Below are 7155 nucleotides of genomic sequence, written 5' to 3'. Positions count from 1 at the left end.
TTAAATCTTCAATTGAGTACTGGCCTAATAAATAACTGCACTGCAAGGCCAGAACACCCCATCTAGTGGATGGCATCATAAATACACCAGGCAAGACACTCAGTATCCTCTGAATGGCTAAAGGAAGCTAATTAGGACAAGGGGAAATGCAACTGTTCAATAAGATCCAAGAAACAGCTATTACAATGTTCCGGTATACCCTGAACAAAGCTAATGGAAGGCATGTGTTTCTGAGCCTGCCATTAAGACTAATGGGAAAATAAAGTCAGCAAACTCAGCACTTTGTATTGGAGGACAGAATGCAGCAGGCTATATACATTGGGCAAATGTAAAGAAGGAGTGAAAGCTGTAGAGGCATGATTGCTATAAAAGGCTGGAGAGGTTCCGGTAAGACTCCTGTGGTATGGCAGCTATCATTTGCGCAGCAAACACCTCTCTGTAATATCATCCACCTGACCCTGCTGGAAGCATCCTAAGCAGATTCATTTCTCTGGTCTGTCTCCCACTATCTGCTAAATCCTCCACCTCATGAACTCCACTCAGACACACTTCCACTTTTAGTTTCCCACCTGCAGGGCAGACACACTGTCGCTCCAAGTGCACAAACACATGGCCAGTCAGTGGGGTGAAAGTTTGCTGTTCTCTTTTTGTTAGTGAGGGGGTGCATGGGAAGGTTCTTCCAGGAACAATAGACTCATAGACAAGGTTATTTATAGAGAGGAGGGGACATAGTCCTGGGATGACCAGTGAAGGCAGTTGCATAGTTCCTGGCACTGTGAGAAGGTTTGATGGCTGTGCCAGTTGACTGGCGGGGGTACATCCTCTTTCTCTTCCTTGATGGCCGTCAGCTTCCTCTTCATGTCTCCTTTAGTTTTTCCTGTCGGCGGGTGCTGTGACTCATATTGGATGTGTGGTTTTCTTACATCTGTAGCTGCCACATAAATCATTTGTTGTCTGGGATATAGCTTTGCATTCGTCCATGTGCATCCGTGAGCATACGTGACTTTTCCATGTTTATTCAGAGCTTGCAGGCTGAATAACTGGATTAACCTCTGTGGATTGTCGACAATGGCACATATTGATGGAGCTACTAACAAGAACATATTTTGTTTTCTCTTATATGCAACCTAATGAATAAAAGTTATCATTATGAATATATAAAGTCAAGAATGCTCCAGTGGTCTTTTAAGCTTGTTACAAGTAGTCAAAGATTTAGGCTTGATGCAGACCAGAGACAGGAATCCACGCATACCTTTAGAGGCATGCCTAGCAACGGTCATTTTTAACCGTACATATTTTTTGATATTGCATCACTTTTTTTTGCATGTACTCATACTTTTATTTACATACCTCCAGCTTATCAGTTTCCTCTTTCTCCACAAGTCATCTTACATAAGGTGCTGTACTTTTTTAAGCTTAGGCTGATATTGAAGTGTTAGTTCTTACTGGAAATGTTAAAACAAAAAACATGTGTTGTGTTTAATTGGTGAATCATATGCCACTGGCAAGATGTGAGCATTCAAAGTAAGAAGCACACAATTGGCAGATGTTGAAAATGACTTTGTTTCTGGCTGGTCTTTCATCTGGTCGGTGTGATCTTTGCTCCTCTTATAGACTAAATCTACATTACGCATAATTTAGTGCAAGCCAGAATGACTCTTTGTAAAGATAAAACAATCCAGTTAGAAGTTCTGGTTAAAAGCAATGCTGTCTATAAAGTCAAAATGCATTAGCACATTAGCAAAACATTTGGATGAATTACTTTGCCTTTAATAAACAAATCAAAATATTCGGGAATGTCTCGGTTCAAACTCTTCCCTTAGAGTTTTACCATACAGTTTATTAATTCTTATCCAAACTCATCTTAATAGTGAGAGTGAAAAAAAAGGTATTGCAGGTTCTTGAAAAGGGAAGCTGGAAAAATTTATCACCATGCAATCAGGTGCTTTCATGGTCTGCCAGCACTGAGGCCAAACTCTTTCCATTTCTCTTAGACAGAAAGACAGACAGGCTGGTCGGGAGGAGGAGAAAGAGTGAGTTTTATATGATTTGTGACCGAGGGCCTCAAAGAGAAAGCATGTGCATTAGGTCACACCATGGTCACCTGCTACATTTCTCTCAGCCTTTACCTTCTGGCAATCTGATATATACAGTACTGTAAATGGTATACACCAGAAACACAGAGGCTTCATGTAAGAAAGGCTCAAAACTGTGCAGTTTGTTGTGCATTTTATATCTTCAGTGTCCTGATGGAGGACATGGAGGTGGGTGGTCATTCTGTGGGAGTGTGGTATGTCCCCATGTTTACTACTTGGAATATAACTCCAATGGGGATAACCACAGTGTCTTTCTGGCTCCAGCTATATTGGTTTAGACCAGTCAAACCAAATTCCAGATGATTTACTGCTGCTTGATATCGGTGCCTCAGTGTGTATATACAATATTTATGCAAATGACTGCACGTGGGTGTGTGTGTGTGTATACAACGGAAGTGCATTATGCACTTATCTTAATGTTGTTGACTTTGCTATTGTTTAGTATGTTTCTTCTGCAGTCACACACCCCTTGCATCACTCTTCTCTTTGTTTGTTTTTTGGAATTTGTCTGCAGGATGTCTTTTGCAGATGTCCCAGATCAAACTGTCCTCACTATCTGTGCTGTGGAACGTTCCCAGCTCAGATGCTGGTTGTTTTCTTCATTCCTCTACTCTGGGTTCTGGGAGGCCGGAGGCTCTTGTGTTTGGGTAATATTTCTGGACCCTAGAGCACAGACCATTTGGTCAGCACCTGATATGGTCATATCAGTCTCAGATTCCGACAGTTGTGCAACTGTATTATGTATATAGTGAACAAATTGGTTTAAAAAAAAGGGCTTCAAACACCCATTTGATCTGCTTTGCTTTAACACTCAGCTTTTTGTCTACCAAAATCATTTTTAGACCAAAAAAAAAAAAGTCACTGAATCTCTCAAAACTGCTGACCACCACCTCAGAGCATAAACAAGCATGTGTTTGTTCAGCCAGAACATCCTGAATCCTCTGGGAAGACCTACATGATTCAGAAACTGTGTGTTGGTTATCCTAGTCTGTATATGTGTTGTTCTGCTTTCTGTTTTTGTGGTGTCTTTTTGCAGAGTTTAGAGGAGCTGTGCTGCAGACCTCCACAAAGGAGTCAAAGATCGAGTCCTGGGAGAGACGGCGAGAGGCAAAAGAGAGACAGAGAGAAGCTCTGGGAGGAGGACTGAGATTAAACAAACAGAGGTGATGATGGCTGGATGTCATAACGACCAGTCTAATCTCTCAGGTTTATAGGGGCAAAGTTATGATGAGCACCAAGACATGCAGCTGATAGTGGAGAGCGGTGAGTGGATGGGGTTGAAGTCATAGCATTTAAGCAAGAGAAAGATTGGGATGGGAGTAAAGTGGGTTGCATGTGAATAGCTGATTGAAGTTAATGATGTGAAACACAACGTTTAATGATGCACAGTTTGTCAAAATACCAGCATGCTACATGACCATCTCTATGGGATGGGATCCCGTCCCATGAACAGCTTGTACAGATTATTCACACAGCATCAGACATAGATTACACTGACAACTGTGTAAATTTGTTGCATGCATGCAATTCTGCTGAACCTTCCCCATAGCAGCATGTCCTGTAAATCTTTGAGGTGAATTTAATTGGTCAATGTGGACATCCTGAAAGATTGCACCAAGAAAAATCCCAACAGAATGAGGGAAGAAAACTTGTAATATTTCTTCTTTACGGCCATACTCTGTTAACCAGGCCGTCATTGCACAGGTAATACTAAGCTTAAACACAAAGCTCCCACTCCAGCAGAGTTTGTCCGATATTTGTTCTGTACTGAATTCTGGTACAGCGACTTTATTTTAAAACAAAAAACAGTGATTTCTACCCATGACATAGATTCAGTGTGTAAGTGAAAAATTTGGACCAACATCTGGGATTGCTACATTACACAACAGTGAGTCAGTATCATGAGAATGCCTCTTTTTCTGGATGAAACAACCATAAAAATATGCTAAAGCCTTTACAAATAAAAGGATGACGCATAGAGTGGTAGATTTCCTGCGTACATTTCCTGAGTAGGAAATGTCGAGTTCAACCGAGTATTAACATATTGTAAGATCTCATCACAAGTACGGTGATGATGCATCGAAGATTAAACCTCTCAGATCACATCAGCAGGTGGTCTGGACTGCATGTGTCCAATTGCTGTTAGCACTGTGTATGTGTATCTTACTTAACTGGATATCTTACATCTCAAAAAGACCCCAGATATATGGAGATATGAACATCTTGGCATTGTGGATTGCCTGGAACATGCCAAAGAGTAGACCCAGTTTGTTTCAGCTTCCTCTTCTGGGAATTTGCTGCCTCTTGCCATTAAAAACACCACATTTGGCCTTTGGAAATAGAAATTATGTGTGAAATGATTTACATATAGTGTGGGGAAGTAAGATCTGATTAAAAGTGATCACTTGAGACACAGATAAAGATGAATTTTAAGTATCCGTTGAAGGACTTTGAGCTGTCCAGTTTTGCCAGGTGTAAACTGTATCCATGAACAGTGAGAAGTTCGCCAGCGTTGTTAAAACTCATACAGATGGGATAATAACTGCATCTGTCAAATTTCATGGTTCTCTGTCTAGAGTGGCCATAAATGGAAGCTCTGAAGCTATGAAATTCGGACTCATCCTCTGAGCACCCTTTTTCATGAACAGAGACCTTTTTCACAACATTTAGTAATGACAGGGAGGAAAAGGACAATTAAAGTGACCAGCGTTAAGAATGAGCCTGTTCCATGCAGCAGCTCAGGAAACCTGGACCTACCAGATTTTGGACTGGGCTCACCTAAATGGAATAAAGCTATCAACGACATTATTAATTCCACATGTGCTTTTCCTTCTTTAGGCCAAAGATGCGAACTGGCCCGCTATAAGAAGGTTAATGTTGCTAGATCTAGGCCACACTGCTAGCAAGACCAGAAATAATGGGCCTAACCGTATGTCTGGAGTGCCACAACAACCTATTGCCTATATTACACAATATTATCCTCATCTCCACAAGGGATAATCGGCAGTGTCTGTTGCCCATTTAGGCCTTACCTTACTGAGTGTCACAGCTTCCCATATCCACCATAGGTTTATACATAAATAAAATAATAAAAAGCTCACATAAAGTGATATGTGAGTGATCTAAAACAGAGACATGAATTATTGGATGGAGAGTAGTGTAAAATAGTGTAAATGACCTTCAGTTTCGCAACTTTATTTTTTGGCAAAATGATATGTGAAGGAGGAAAATGGAAAAAGCCTGAGTCAACTCCATTAGAGGTTACATGTTAAACTGAATTATATGCTCTTGTTCTGTTTTCTCTTTGTTCTTTTAAGGCACGCTAACAAGAGGTAACTGCAATCAGCTGTAAAATATAAAACCAATGTACCATGGCCGCTAGCTCATGTGTATGTTTCTGTGTGTTGCTGAAATCAAGAGCAGGGACGTGTTACACATTTTTGGCTTGGAACTCTGCATTGTTTCAATTGTGTCGGGAAGTCTTTAATTCAAACCAGGAGCTAAAATATTACACACACACACAACTGGAAACCAACACAGAGAGTGCAAGTGAGCAACACAAGGTCTCCCATTTATCAATGACTCATCCTGTGTCATTCAGATATCACAGCTCACATGACTCCATCTGGTGTTGTTCAGCGGATTCGGAAGCATTCACGCCAGGAGAAGCTCATGGAATAAGGCAAAACAGATCAGCAATGAGCTTCTGATGCAGGTAAAATCTGCTTTAACTGAATCCTTTGCCGTGACGCTGCGATGGGGTGGACGACATAAAGGAGGGATGGAGGCCTCTCTAATGTTTAATATAGCAAATTATTAATTACATTTTTGTTTCTCTATCATTTTTTAGCAGTGATTGTCTTTTTAGCGAAACATGGGTGGTTATCAAACACGCCCTGGTAGTGGAAGATTCTTGCATAAACAAGTGAATTTTGTGGATTAATTACAGGTTTAATAGAAAACATCCATTTAGGACTACATTTTATAAAATAAAGCCATATTATCGTCGGTCGCTTAAGCATAAAAGTTTTTGAATAAAAGCTAAGAAGGTAAATCTTTTTCAAAGAAACAACAAAATGGATTTACTATTATTCAAAATTTAAACAAAAGAGGCAGCTTTGTTAGCATCCTCCAATAAATAATTAAATAAATAAATAAACAAAAATAAAGACAAGATGATAATGTTTCCTCTGGCAGTGTTTCATTGGCTTTTCTCTGCTGCAGTCTCTACATCATTCACCAAGATAAATTACAAACATAAATACAAGACTACTTTTGTTCTCTTTTAACGAGCCAATACACAATAAAGGTTATGTACCTTTAAGTATTTATATTTAATGGACCCTTCCTGACCAGGTAAATACATTTGCATGCTACCAACAACGATGTTCCAAAGGTACTCGGGCTATGATCAATAGAAGTTCTGAAAGATTAGATAGACAGCAATCTTTGGTGCTATTACAGTTTTAAAGATAATTACATTAAGTTGTTTCAAACAGTAATTCATAGGATAATCTGCCCCATTCATCTGCCCCAGTCTCCTCTCTTCACTGACACTGTGAGGCAAATGAAAGGCAACTTATGGAGTGTAATCAACTGTTCGCATCAACAACCAATGGGACTGTCTTCCAAGAATATCTACTGATTTCTTCAAAACTTGTTTAACTTTGAAAACTTAAAACAAACCAAACAAACCAGTATATGCATATCTTTTGTGCCTTGAATTGAAAAGTATATCATCCATGATCACCGATCTGTTTGATATCATTTTAACTAGGAACAAATGTATTTGCTGTAACTCTAGTCTTCCATGGGATTCAACACGCAATCATCTACAATTAGCTGATGGAAATTTAACACCTGAAACGAGAATTATTTGCACTTCACATTTTAGTTTTGGATTTTTCTTTTGGATGAATGCCATGATGGAAGGAGACAGAACTGGAAGGTGGATTTTTTAGGTGAAAGTGCATACAGAGAAAAAAAAAATCTTGGATCATCCAAGGCCTATAGATGCAGAAGAATAGAGAGGGATGGATAGATGAGGTGAAAAGACAGA

The sequence above is a fragment of the Pelmatolapia mariae genome, linkage group LG23 (assembly GCF_036321145.2).
Source record: "Pelmatolapia mariae isolate MD_Pm_ZW linkage group LG23, Pm_UMD_F_2, whole genome shotgun sequence".
In the NCBI taxonomy this organism is placed as follows: Eukaryota; Metazoa; Chordata; class Actinopteri; order Cichliformes; family Cichlidae; genus Pelmatolapia; species Pelmatolapia mariae.
This window is presented reverse-complemented; position numbering follows the sequence as displayed.